This window comes from Leptonychotes weddellii, chromosome 8 (genome assembly GCF_054177405.1).
Source record: "Leptonychotes weddellii isolate Sample4059 chromosome 8, ASM5417740v2, whole genome shotgun sequence".
In the NCBI taxonomy this organism is placed as follows: domain Eukaryota; kingdom Metazoa; phylum Chordata; class Mammalia; order Carnivora; family Phocidae; genus Leptonychotes; species Leptonychotes weddellii.
Window position 1 is genome coordinate 111,639,187 of NC_138376.1, and position 14,778 is coordinate 111,653,964.

Here is a 14,778-nt window from a genome sequence, read left to right on the forward strand (position 1 = left end):
CTTGAAGTTACCATCTTTGTGTAGAATGACCTAGTGTTGCCAATCGCAGACTTTCTCCTTTAAACTGATTTTAATGGTGCAGTTCCCTTGTCCACCACAGTTTCACATCTGCTTACTTCTCTCTGCCATGTCATTCGCACAACATTTTGACTGTTATTATTTCTGATATGCCTGTGAACTCGTGACCCAATGTCATCTGAGGCATGTCTTCTCCCGTCCCGGCCGATCACATGACTGCTCAAGGGCAGAGAGTACGTTACCCCGTACTGTCACCTACGCGGTGCTGTGTGTGCAAATTCTGGGTAAACACTGACTGCTAACCGTACACCCTAACTTCACCGTTATGAAATTCACTGTGATGACCTTTTTGAGTCCTTTCTTAGAATTCTTTTCCCTTGAAACTCAGAATGTTCACAATTATGTGGATCTGGAGAGAGGGTACAGTAGCTTTCTTAGAACTATTCCTATTCTTACGAAGTATCTCTAAGTTTGAAATTGTTTTCACTAAAAAGTATCAACATTTTTTTTAAAGGTCCTTTTGGGAATAGACTTATTTTAACTTGTTCCTATGCATACCGACTGTTAGGGTGTTTTATGGTGGAGTCCTCGAGATTAACGAAAATCTGTGTTTTCTTACATTACTTCTTATTTCTTGTTCATTGCATAATATATTTGTGACTTGGTAATGAAGGTGACCCAGCAGGTATTGAGGTTAAATATGTTCTTTTGTCTCACCATCTAGAATCTCAGGAGGCCACTGTCCATGTTATTTGAAGAAATATTTAGCTATCGTCTCATTTTCGGGGGGTTAGAGAGGGCTGTAAATGTGGGCCGATGCTAGAATGTATTGTTTTTTATGATTTGAACAACTGGAAGCCTGATTTATAAATGCTCACAGATGCTTACTTTACCTAATGGTATAAAAAGAAGATACCCAGCCTGTGCATTTGAGGAGGCAACAGTTTTTAGACAATGAGCAAAGGAGGCTTGAAATGAACCTTGATGATGAGCGTCAGCAAAATGCAGACCTGTCTGCATTTAATAATGTCTTCTGGCACATTTTATCTTGGGATATATTCTTACCGTAGCCAAAATTCTTCTCGATAGTTAGTGAATACCCAAACTGTAGAAATAAATGTAAATGAAGATGTTTAAATTCCTTCTAAATAAAAATAACTAAGCACAAGATTGCTTGTCTTATGGCAACCAGCACAAAGAAAGAAAGGTTACTAACTAAAATAATAAAGCACATTATGACATGTATAGTAAATGCCTCTCAAAAATAGTTGCTGAAATTTAATGTTGTGGCTCATAAGAAGTATGAAAGAGGGCATTTATTAAGAGCCTATTTCAGTCTGTTTGTCTAAAGATAAACACATGTATTTGCTTTTGTTTAGGATATTTCCTGTTACGGTAATTTGCATGATTTTTCACTGCCTTGCTCCTTTTAAAAATGATCTTAATTTTAAAACATTCTCTCCATTTTATTTAAAAAAAATCCTATGGCTTTATTTTTGGCACCTTATAGGTAGATGCATTTAAGAGACTTAGTACCTTTTGCTGAGTATTTCCGAGACAGAGAATTTAAATTATCCCATGACTTTTTGTATTAATGACGCCTCCATTTGTGTGAATGAACAGGTAGTTAAAATGAATGGAATGTTTGAGAATGGAAACATGTTTGTTGAAGAAAATGAATGTACAAACAAGAGTGTCTGAAATTATAAAATAAATTTTCTGGTGATGTGATTGTAGGGGGGTGCGGGTGGGGGTGGGCAGTTTATGGGTGCTCTGAAAAAGATGGAATAAGGACCTCAGTCTGTGTGTGCTCCTTGCACATTCACTGGGGTACTTGCTTCATGTCTTACGACAACTGGATGCAGAGCCATAGAAGTATTTCATGAAGATGAACACGTCTGTTCTGTTTTCAGTTTAAGGTGAATTTGAGTAAGTTTCTGATAAAGGATAGTTTGGAAGCACCATGGAAGATGAAGATTAATTTCTGGGAGTATGCTGTGATACATGCCATTTCTGTTAAGGATGGATGATCATTTGGATTTAGGTATTTATGTTTTACTTCTTGGCTGCAAGGCAGTTAGGCTTTCCTCCTCAGCAGAGTTGGCAAAAGAAAACCCAATCCTTTGGAGAGAGAAGCTCCTGAATTTCTGAGCGGTCTAGATCACCGAGGGTCTGATTTGACTTGCTAATTAAGTATTTTATATTTTAACCTGGTGGCAACAGGGAGAAGTCGTTAAAGAATAGTGAGCAAGAGAGCGATGCAGTGGGGTTTGTATTTTATTAGGAACCTAGCCAGTAGCATTGTGAGGAGTGGATTTGAACTGAGCAAAACTGCCAGTAGGGCGTGCAGTCTGCTAAGATAGTCTTGCAGCCATCTGCAGAGGGGATAATGACCAGAAATGAGGCCGTCCCAGGGCGAATAGACCTACTGACTTGATAGTATGTGTAGACAAGGGACGGGGAGAGACTAAGAAGATTGCCAGGCTGGATTAGAGGCCGAGATTGGGAATACAGGGAAAGAACAACTCAGGGAGATGGTGCCAGTTAGTGTGGAGTGTGAAGGAATGATCAATTTCATTTTGACTATGTTGAAATAAGGCATTTGGATAACATCCAGGAGGAGATGCCTTGCTATGCCTTTGTCACTGTGGATCTGCGTTTATGTAAGGGAATTTGACTCAACTGCAGAAACTTTTTTTTTTCTTTGAAGAAAAGCCTAGTATTGGCTTCCCTCTAAGTTTATTGGTTCGCATGCATTGATTCTGAATTTTCTTGTCTACATTCTAGGATATTACTATCATTTTAATTATATTTCAAAATATAAGCTTTACAGTTTAGCAGGAACCAATTAATTGAGATGATCTGATTCTTTCCTGGACAAAAGCCTGCTGCCCTGCTGCCTTTCTGGGGTGGTTTTACAATAGGTGGCTGTTCTTGCTCTCGCACAAGATGTGTTTGGGGATTGTTATATTTTTATCTCCTGTGTTCTGTTTCAGCCTAATTTTCCTCCTCTCATTCCATAGGTGCAGGTTTTGATTGTTTAGATTGTTGCTGATCTCGCCCGATACCCACGTCCAGAGCCAGCATGGTGTTTGGCGGGTAATACCTCTGTTGTGTGAGCTTCACCTGCTGGTTCAGGGACAGGAATTACAACTTCATATATTTTTTTGATAGCAGCTTTATTGACATATAATTCACATTCCACACAAGCCATCCACTTAAGGTATACAATTTAGTTGTTTTTAGTGTGTGTGTATATTCACAGAGTTGTGCAACAATCACCACAATCAAAGAGAACATTTTCATCCTCCCCCCCAAAGAACCCACATATGGCTTTGCTATCAGTCCCCCTTTACCAGCTCCCCAAACCCCTACACCTAAATAAGCACAAATCTGTTTTTTTCTGTATTTTTGCCTATGAACTTAATATTTTTAATTACATCATTGACTGCCTCTTCCGGTTTTGGCTTTGCATAGATGTTTTGACGTTGTTAGCCTATCCAGAGGGAGGCAGTATAGGGTCTCAGTATAGACCTGCAGGGGAAAAAAATATACAAGGAGAAGCAGCAAAATATACACAAACACTGCTTGATAAACACAACTGTATGAGACCCAGTATAGGACTTTCAATCATATTAACATGAGGGACTGGGAAGGCATACAAAGTACAAGAGAAACAAATACTTTCAGGACTGCATTTCTTTTCTTTTCTTTTTTTTTTTTTTTAAATTTTATTTATTTATTTGACAGAGAGAGACACAGCGAGAGAGGGAACACAAGCAGGGGGAGTGGGAGAGGGAGAAGCAGGCTTCCCGCGGAGCAGGGAGCCCCGCACTCGACCCCAGGACCCTGGGATCGTGACCTGAGCCGAAGGCAGATGCTTAACCATCTGAGCCACCCAGGCGGCCCAGGACTGCATTTCTTTTAAAGAATCATGACAACAGTAGAGAATAGCAGCCTTACCTGGGTTATTAGTTTGAGCAGGACACTGATAATGAGAAACGTCTCGCTTCTATTTCTGGCTGTGCCCTTTGACCCAGTCATTTAATCATTCTGGGTTATTTTGCTCATTTCCTAAGAGTACTTTACTCCAATTGATACTTGTAATAGTATCCAAGCCACAGTAGAAAACACATCTCACATACGGACATACCTAAAAAAACCCCAAATTCTGTCCTGGGTTTTTATATCATATAATCATGTTTTATGTTTCTTATAAAATTAAAACAGCATTATGGCAAATAAGATGAGATCACGAAGATGCTGTCTTAAGGGGAAATGTGGTAATTTGGAATGTTAGTAGTCAGTTACAGACTTTTTTTTTTGTATTTTATTAAGTTCACTGTTTAATTAGAGAAGTCCTAACCTAACATTAGAAATGTGATTTCTCATGGCTTTTCTCCTAGGCAGGCATCTGAGAGCCCACGGACGACCCTGCTTTTAGGATATCCTAGGTAAAGCCACATAACCCCTGCAGGTATTTCTTGTTCCATTTTGTTTTAGATGATCTTGTTCTGAGACCCGTCTGGAGGTGATTTATTAGCACTTAATGTAGGGGCTGATCTCATTAAAGTCAGATACCCTTCTGCTCTTCTCAAGATTTATAACAATGTCTGTTCACTCATCCCACAGAGCACAGCAAGAGAGCTGCATTTAGTGGGGTAGCGAACGCATCTCTCTTTAGAGCGAGTGAATGAATACCACTCCATCTCTTAATATAAACTAGCCTCGAGGCAGGCACCGTGGTGATGTGTTGAATCTCGGTTCTCAGGGGATGTCTGCTATGTATCTGCAGCTTTAATGTTTCACTTAATATCCTTTTTGGCTACGGAGCTCACTCCTTTCCAACCCCAGGCTGCGTTTGGCTCAACAACTTGCTCATTGTCTGCCCATGCCGTGCTGAGCAAGTACCGGCTGTGAGCCTCTGCTGGGGGGCTTTCTTTGTGGCGTTTTTCTGTTTTTTTAAATTGAGAAGAAGTTGAAGGAATACCAGCCTCCTTTTGCGTATCCCCTAAACCCCTGTATCTTTCAAATGCATTCCTGGAAACGAGCATGCTCAGAGAACTGGCAAATCATTGTCCAGTGACCGGGAGGAAATGATCATTGCTCTTCATTTATAATGCAAATTCTGAGGTGTCTCCAGAAGTGTGGTAAACTTAAAATGATGGCTGTGGTGAGAACGTCTCTGCAGAAAGTTGTGGTTTTGTTACATCGTTTACAAAGGATGGCAGTTTCTTCTCCTCGGTATCAGAAGCTCTGTAAGGTAACTGAGTGATTGAAATGAGGATCTCGGGTGTCTGACAATTCTCCTGTTTCTCAGGCTCTGAAAACTAACCTTTCAGGGTTCTTACCAAGGAAAGATTCCTTTTCTTAGTGACTGATTATAAAAGCTGTGAAAGTGAATTGCTTCGTTAAATTTTGTTTGAGCATCTGAAACAAGTATTGTTTTAGTGCATCTTTTATTTTGCATTTGACAAAATCTTATCTTCTGAGAAGGGCTGATAAATTGTTCAGAGAAAATATGGCAAAACTACATTCATTAAGACCTGTTACCTCTGTGGTACTTTGTAATGTCTTAATATTGAATTACCAGGTATATTAATCTTGTGTAAATTTCAGTAAATTTAAAAGAAGAGTTTAAAATAATTAAGTAGATTACTTAATAACTGTATATCCCTTTCTAGCTAATTGTTTTCCCATTAAAAAATTAAAGCACATTTTAGAAACTACTAGACTGAATCTCATCATAAAATATCCCCTATATTCTTGAATCTTCATATATTATAGCTAAACTTGAAGAACTTAATTTTATTTGAACAGGTGGATTAAGTACACTTTCAGGAGGCAACTTGTTTGACACTTGCAAATTTCAAATACTACGTCATCCTAAACATAAACCATTGAATGGGCCCCTGTGTTTTAAAGAAAAGTTGCCTCTTGTATTTTTGATCATAGTTTTGTTTGATATGCCATGTTCATACTGTCCCGTTACTTTGTCAAAAATTGGAGCAATTTGATAGAAAAGGAAGGAAGGAATTGTAATAGGAATGTGAAAGCAATTTATACAGCACGGCAGTATCACATTCTGCCTTCATCATGCACTTAGTACCATTCTCAAGAATGCATCTTGTTGCCCTGTTTGCTGCCCAAACTCATTTGTAATTGGAACGACGGTCTCTAGGACAATATGACTTTTCCGATGATAGAAAATATGACATGTCCAAGCATCTAAACCGCATGTTATGTAGCAGTGCATTAGAAAGGGAAAGCAGTATTCTATTAACTTTATCATATATTTTTATTTTTTAGAGCTTGGTCAATTAACTATATTTCTGTCTAGAAACTTTTTTTGAAAAGTTTTAGGAGACAGATTGATAGCTGTGCATTCTTTGCAGAAATACTTATAAGGGTTTCATTTGCATGAGAAGTTAATTAAAACTTAATACAACTAAAAATCCATAAATTAATTATTTCAGTGTGCTGTGTTTTGGTTCACTTCAGAGAATATATTTATTCTGGTATAAACATTCTATGTATTTCAGGAACAGGCAGCTTTGATAACAGAATAAAAGCTCACTCACTAATGCGTGTTATTTTACCTCTTTAACTACAAGTGTGAATATATAAAGCATTTTTTTATTAGCTGGGTTATTTTTCTGATCCATTTATATGCATACTTGCACAAAATCAGGTCTTTTTCTCAAGTCATGTGACCAAAGTGTTAAGTTAGTCTGAAGTAGGAAACAGTAGAAGTTCAAATACCAGAGAAAGTTATTTAGTTTCATAATTATACCCCAAATAAGCACAAGTTCAACTACTAAAGTCATTGGGTAAATTAATTGCCATCAGAAGTACTCTTTGGATAATTTCTTGAGACTTATAATTTCCTAAATAAACTTAAAATTTAAATGTTTAGAATAAATGTACTTTTGGTTTAAAAAAATTAAAAGTTGTATTATTTGCAGTTGAAATGTCACCTTCTACATTTCTTTCCTCAGATGGGAAATTAACAACTGCCCAGATAATCAAATGAGAAATATGCAATTCCAGTACTTGCCAGCAGGTGTCAATATAAGGCAGTGATATATGAGATTTTGGCTGAGGGAAGTCTAGAATAGGAAGTGGCAAAATTACTATGAAATATATCAGCTAGTAAGAGATGTTATTTGTTTGCTTGGTTATATTTTGAAAATTGATATTAGTTACTGAGCTGTGTTAACTTATACGGTATAAATAAAGGTTTTAGTTGCAGAACTAAATATTAACGGTTGCTATCCCAAATACAGGCATAGGTAGGTTTCTATCTATAGAAAGTGAAAATACATAATTGTATTATAATTATCAGTAGTCTTTGTGTACTATTTAAACGTTAAAACAAGTTTGGTGTATATTTGCCTTAAGATACCATAAATTCTTTTCCCTTTAAATTGTGAGTGTTATAATGACTGTCTCTCCCTATACCTCCTACATTCTCTAAATTTGGTTTCTTAGAAAGGAAATGCTGTAAGTTTCAGTGTTTCTTCATAAAAATATAGAAGTCCCTTGTAAATACACTTACAGATCAAAGTGAATGAGAAAAAATTTTACATAAACTAAGGGAGATGTGACTATTTTAATTTCATATTGGCATTTTGAAATCCAGTGTCTGTTAATATTCTTACCCTCTTTTCTTCTTCTTCAGGATCTCTCTTTTATATTATTATGTGGAAATTTAGTCTTTTATCAGACTTTCCTCTGTGATACCTTGTCTTTGCTTCTTTTCATACTTGAGTGTCAGAAAATAGATCATGTGTTACACATTTGGAAATCTATGTTGAGTATTCTCATTTTGTGTGTTTCCTCTATGCTTTGAAGGGGGGGATAGATAGAACTTGGAATTCATGGCTCTCAGAGTTAAAATATGCTTTTCCTCCTCTCCACCTATTCACACATTCACTTGTATTTTTGCCTTTAAAAATATTTCTTCCTTATTATATATGCCATAAAATTTGGGTAGGAAACTGAAACAGAAGTGCTGCTTACTTGGAGATATAATTAGCAGCAATGAAATTGCCCTGATGACCTAAAATCACCTCATGCTGGATGCTAATTTTTGGTTTTGATTGCTTAGTTCCTTTAAAATATTAATGATTATAAAAAACAATTTTTCTTCTGACAGAGCACAGCAACAACAACTGAATGTAAGTGATTTAAAATATAAAATTAACTTTAATTTGTTTTCATTGTTATGTGATTATTTGAGGATATTTTATTATTAAATCTTTGTATAAAGCTGAATTTATGTTGAGTTGGAAAGGAATTTTATAAGTCCTGTTTTTTTTCTTAGTGTCCATTTTCATAAAATATTTATTAATTGAGGACATGGTAAAAGCAGCTTTTTTTGTAAAGCAGATTGAGATATGAACCTTATAGCAAAATAAGAAAAAAATATATAGTTAGTGTTATAAATTGGAATCCTCAAGACTTAATAAGCATTTAAAAAATTTTGATTTAAGTAATATAACTTCTGTTTGCCTGTATACATATATAAATCACTTTAGCTTATGTGGCTTTAATCATTGCAAACTTTTTTGATCCCGTAATCCTATCAGCAAAAATATTTTAAACATATATATACACACAAACATATAGTCATTTTAAAATTATACACATATGCTGTGGGCAAGTCACATACTAAATATTAGTAGAGCATAATTTTGTTCTTACTTTCCACTATTCTCTTCTTACACCTCAGTTGTCCTTTACTCTCTGTGTCAAACTCACGCCATTTTGGTGACCGCCAATTTAGTGAAACTGTGGCTGTTCCCGGCCTTGGCTTATGGGGCACTCAGGCTTTCATGGTGGTGCTGATCTTGAAGTCATCCCTGAAAAACCATGTCTTCTGTGGTGTCAGAGCGGCTGTTGATGAGTACTCTGAAAAACAGAGACCAGAAGATCTTGAGATCTTGCCTCGCAAATCTGGATTGGCTAGTGATGACTACAGAAGGCTTGCTCTGTGTGTGTGTGTGTGTGTGTGTTTGCACATGTAGACAACATAGAGCTATGTGGAAGGGTATGCTGTCATGGGCCAAAGATGTATGACCACAAAGGTACAGAGTATCTGAACAGAATTTCAGATTCATTGACAAAGTAAATCCACACACCATTTTTTACCTACATGTGTGGGTCCCCTTTATTTAGAGGTAGTTGAGGTTGAGTATGTGTTTTTAAGAAGGTGTGGAATGAAATGGTGTATTTTCAAATGACTTACACCCCACATAGCTGAACTTTATGTTTTTTATTCCCCAACATTTCCCCACCCACCTTTTTTTTTTTTTCAGGTGGAAAACTACTATCCATGAGTAATCAAATCTTCACGTGTTTTAGGGTGATGATGCTTTACTTTGTCGTGATCTGAATGTTGAAATGTAGGTATTGTAAGGTCAGCTCTCAGTCTCCATAATCAAATCATACACAGGATCGTTTGAACCGTAGAAGGTCGGAGTCATGGTCTGTAGCCGAGATGTAGAACTCCGGTTGATCGTATGAGCATTGGCTCTTCTTGGTTTTATGAGAAATTCTCGGTTTGGTTCCTTCAGAAAATTCGTGAAGGCTGAGGTTTAATGGAGAAAAATGCCATGCGTGGAAGGATTTACGTACATTTAACCAGTCACCATGATGCATTAGGCATGTTGCCTCACAGCTATATGGACCCTGGGTGGACTACTTCCCTTACTCTCCGTCTCCGAGCCGTTTCAGGGGGCTGAGATGATAGATGAAGCAAGGTGGGTCAATGGAGACAGGAATTAGATCTCTGTGTGTCATCAGATATTTTCCTGTGGCTTCTGAAAGCAGCAGCATGATTTTAGATGATTCTCTGATCTCCATGTTGCCATAGCTCCCCAAGTCAAGGTGTATATCAAAATCATTTTAAAAAAACCAGTTATCTAACTTTTTATTAATCAGAAAACTCATGCCATTAATGACTTTTAGCTAGATGTAGTATAATTAGATATGATGGAATGCTTGTCAATTAACTAAAAAGTAATTAAAACCATTCTACAGGATTGCATTTTAAGTAGTTCCTTAATAGCCAAGATACCATTATTTGCATAAGTCTAGATCTGTGATCTACAAATCAGGGACAAAGTCAGTCTGACAGAGTTGGAGTAGCATTATGGATATGGATAAAAGTTCTCCTTTGTTTTTAGAGTAGCATTTGATAATTGTGACTAAAATGTTGATGATCTGTGTTTACCTAGGGGTAAAGTTTATTAAATTTCAAGGGGGAAATTTCCAAGGTGAATGTACTGCTGGATTTTAAATGTACAGACATGATCCACTCCCTCTTACTAGGGACTGTGAGCACTGCCAGCTTCTCTTGGGATATTTGGTGGTTTATTTTTAGCTCTCTAAAATAAACAATTAGTAGAACTCTTACCATAGAGATAAAAGAATATAGAAAATTTCATGCTGTGGTAGCTTTCTCAGTTTTACAAAGTTTATTCATTTCTCGGCAAGGTAAATGAGTCCAAATAACTTAAATTGGAAAGCATACGAAGTGCATCAGACGGTTTCTTTTCATTTTTCTTCTTCGAGTTTGTTCAGTTCTGTGAAATTATAGAAGATTAATTTATAACAAAGCTCACATATAAAAGCAGACAGAGCCTTGTAATGCTTAATAAATAACAGGCTGACATGAGAGTATGGCTTGATAAAGCTTAAGCAAGAATTTTGGAAAAATATCAAATGGAGTAGTTTTCACAATAGAGTATTTTGCTTTAAGAAAATTGAAAGAAAAATGGTCAAATACAGCTATAAAATAACTGCAGGCTTTTATGACTAAAAAAGTCTTGTTACTACTGATATAATATCCTTTCATTTTTAGAGTGTTCTAGAATTTACAGAGTGTTTTCTCATATTTCATCATTAATATGTATGGTGTTAATTAATTATTATATTAATACTTATCCTTAAGAGATAGGTAGGAAAGAAATCATCATTTTTCCCATTAACAAATGGAGAAACGGGATTGGTACACTGACAAGTTAGGGAGCATGTCAGTAATTGCTTGGCTAGGGGCACCTGGGTGGCTCAGTTGGTTAAGTATCTGACTTGGGCTCAGGTCATGATCTCAGGGTCCTGGGATCCAGTCCTGTGTTGGGCTCTGCGCTCAGTGGAGAGTCTGTTTCTCCCTCTCTCTCTGCCCCTCCCCCTGCTCGTGCTCTCTCTCTCTCTCTCAAATGAAATCTTTAAAAAAAATAATTAGTATTTGGCACAATCTGAACTAAACATAGGTTGTCTCAGTCTAGTGTCTCCTTACACTTAATTTCAGATAGTTTTAGGGATTATACTGGGCTAAAATGAACCATGCACCGTAGAAGGTATAGAAAGAGAAATCACATTAACTAAGTAGTAGATACCATTTTATTCTACATTATTTTCCTATGCATTTCATTTTCTAAAGAAATGTAGCCTACAGTTTCCTTTAAGACATGAGGAGATGTTGGAAATTCTCTGACTCAACTATTTCATTTTACAGATGAGGAGACAGATCATCTATAAGGGATATTTATCGCTGCTAGTTTTGTAGGATGGAGATGTATTTGTTTTCTCCTAGAAGTTTAAACCTAATGAAATATGTTCTTCTTTTTTTTTTTTTAAAGATTTTATTTGGGGTGCCTGGGTGGCTCAGTCGTTAAGTGTCTGCTTTTGGCTCAGGTCATGATCCCGGGGTCCTGGGATCGAGCCCCACATTGGGCTCCCTGCTCCGCAGGAGGCCTGCTTCTCCCTCTCCCACTCCCCCTGCTTGTGTTCCTGCTCTCGCTCTGTCAAATAAATAAATAAAATAAAAAGATTTTAAAGATTTTATTTATTTATATGACAGAGAGAGAGCGAGAGCAGGAACACAAGCAGGGGGAGTGGGAGAGGAAGAAGCGGGGGAAAAGCAGGCTTCCCACTGAGCAGGGAGCCCGATGTGAGGCTCGATCCCAGGACCCTGGGATGATGACCTGAGCCGAAGGCAGACGCTTAACGACTGAGCCACCCAGGCGCCCTGAAATACGTTCTTTTCAAAACTACTTTGATATTTGAGTTCTGGCTGTATAATTTTAAGAGAACAAAGATTTTGTTCCAGTTTAAACATACATTGGATATCTTTTAATGGGCTTATTTTGCAGTTTTATAAAGAATGATGGATTGGTTCATTTTATTGCAAATTAATATAGTTGGTTCTGGGTTTTGATTCATAATTTAGTTTGGTTTGAGTCTCAATACACAAGTATTGAATTATGTATTCACTGCAACTAATTCTCTATACTCAAATGTAGTTTTTTATCATTATATTTAAAAGTGCATAATAGCTTCTTAAAAGAATAAATTGAAAATAGTCAACTAATTTTCTAGACTGGGTCATTTCTAATAAGAAATTTGTGGGGGTTTTTTGTCATTGTTTTTTGTTGTTTTTGTTTTGTTTTTTCAATTCAACTCAAAGATCATGTATTGAATGACTGTCATATGGCAAGGGACATGGTAAGCAGCATATACGCTTAAAGTACAGTATTACATTTTCCATGTAAAATAAAGAAGTTCAAGTAACTTGTTCTGAAGACTCAACTTGCAAGAACAAGTTTCCCTTGACCACTGAGCTTGTGACAGAAACTCTTTTTTTTTTTTTTAAAGATTTTATTTATTTGACAGAGAGAGACACAGCGAGAGAGGGAACACAAGCAGGGGGAGTGGGAGAGGGAGAAGCAGGCTTCCCGCTGAGCAGGGAGCCCGATGCGGGGCTCGATCCCAGGACTCTGGGATCATGACCTGAGCTGAAGGCAGACGCTTAACAACTGAGCCACCCAGGCGCCCCGTGACAGAAACTCTTATAGGATGAGTCTTCCTCAATTTATGGGGGCTCCTCTAGATTATTGATTAGGCTCCCAGATGGCACTTGAAAATCTAGATAAACCACAGTGAAATTGATGTAATCTTAATTTACATCAAACATCACATTTGGAAGCAGTCTTATTCCATTGCCAGAAACTGAACAGAGCAAAGAAGTTATCTTTACTCTGACTGACACTGGAGGAAAAACAAGCATGTTTGCTTAGAAGAGAATGGAAAGGAACTGCCGAACCTCTTAATGTATTCTCATCATTTTTAAGAATTATGGGTTTTTATGCCATCAGTTTTGAATTTAAGTTCATTCTCAAAACATTTGAATTACTGTTCTTGGTACAGGTATACCATTAATTATAGTCTTTTATGGAAAACCCTTGATATTGGGCTCAAAAATGATATAAAATGAGTTTAGTTTTACTTTTTTTCAGGGCATACTTCGCAAGAGTTTAAAGACATAAAGGAAGAGAAAACTTTTTTTGCTTGAAAACATTACCTGACACCATATGTACTCCAGGTTCAGCATTTTAAAAGGCCAAGGTGTGTGTGCACCTACCCAGTGTGAGCTGCCAGGGGGCCAGCTTTCCTTAAGCTGGGTGGTTGCAATATGGACGCAAGGGAAGTCTTTGTGATTGGGGCTTTTTTTTTTTTTTTCTTTTAAATAAACTTTCTTTTTAACTTTATATATCATGGATGTTTTTCCATGTCATTAAGCATTTCTTACGTTGTGATTTTTTTAGTAGTGTTAAATATAATTCTATTGAATGGCTATAGGATAATTTACTTAAGTGATCAACTATGGTTAGATAACTAGGTTATTACCAGTGTTCTCCTGATAAATAATTCTGTGATGGACATCCTTATACATCACTGAGTACATCCTGATTATTTCCAGGATGTGCTTTTAGAATAGAATAACTAGACCAAATTAACATTTGATGGTTTCAGTTTATATATTGCCAGATTTCCCTCTTGCGAGGTGTTATATGTCCATTGGCAGCTTGAATGCCTAATTTCCTGCACCCTCCCAGAAAACAGGCGATATCAATGAAAAAGTATTTTATGAAATTGTTAGATGAAAAACGTAGCCATGTTGTAGAATGTAAACCAAAATCTAGCGAGGTTAACTGATTTACCTAAGGGTGGGAACGACTAATCTATTCTAGGACTGTCTCAATTCCAGATATGGGCTGGGAACCCAAATACTGTAATGTCTGAAATGGGATGTGACAAATACCATATAATAAAGCTAACCGTTTTTTGAACACAGAAGAAAAAAAGTAAACTCTGATTTGAAAATGTCAGGGAAGTGTTTAGAGAAAAGGTAGTACCTCATAGGGGTCTTGAGGAGTGGGTTGAGTTTAACAGAGTAGAGAATTCTGAGAATAGACAAGTGAATGAGCAAACACACAGGGTGCAAAAGTGTGTTCATTATAGTTAGAAAACATGGCGTACTTGTTTATCAGAAATGGCTATGAAATTCACTCATTAACATTTTCATCTCCATAAAAAAAATTATTCTTTTGGTGGCCAGCTCTGTATGCCAGAATGACTTTTGATTGTTTCCATAATTGAGTCCAGTTTTAAAGGAAAAATATTTGTGAATATTGGCGATATTCAGACATGAAGGGCATTTCCAAAAGGGAATTATAAAATGAAAAATTGCATAATAGCATGTCTTTGAAATAAGAACATAGTTCTTCCAAGTGTCTCCTTTAAATGGAACAACCTTCCTTTGGACATGAGTCATTTTGGTATGAGAGTGACAAAAAGAGATACTTTTAATTGTAACTCAGTTGATGAGAGAATGACACAATATATCAAGCAAAAATGAAAGATAATTCAGAGTGGAAGTCGGTCTATCCACTGTTAAATTATAGATTTATAGAA

The 14,778-nt window shown here is 36.7% G+C and overlaps 1 protein-coding gene across 1 annotated transcript in view; it reads left to right on the plus strand.

Annotated features, from left to right (window-relative positions):
- Positions 1-14,778, plus strand: part of UTRN (utrophin) — a 467,571-nt gene that overhangs the window by 256,682 nt on the left and 196,111 nt on the right. The gene's annotated exons all lie outside the window — the stretch shown is intronic.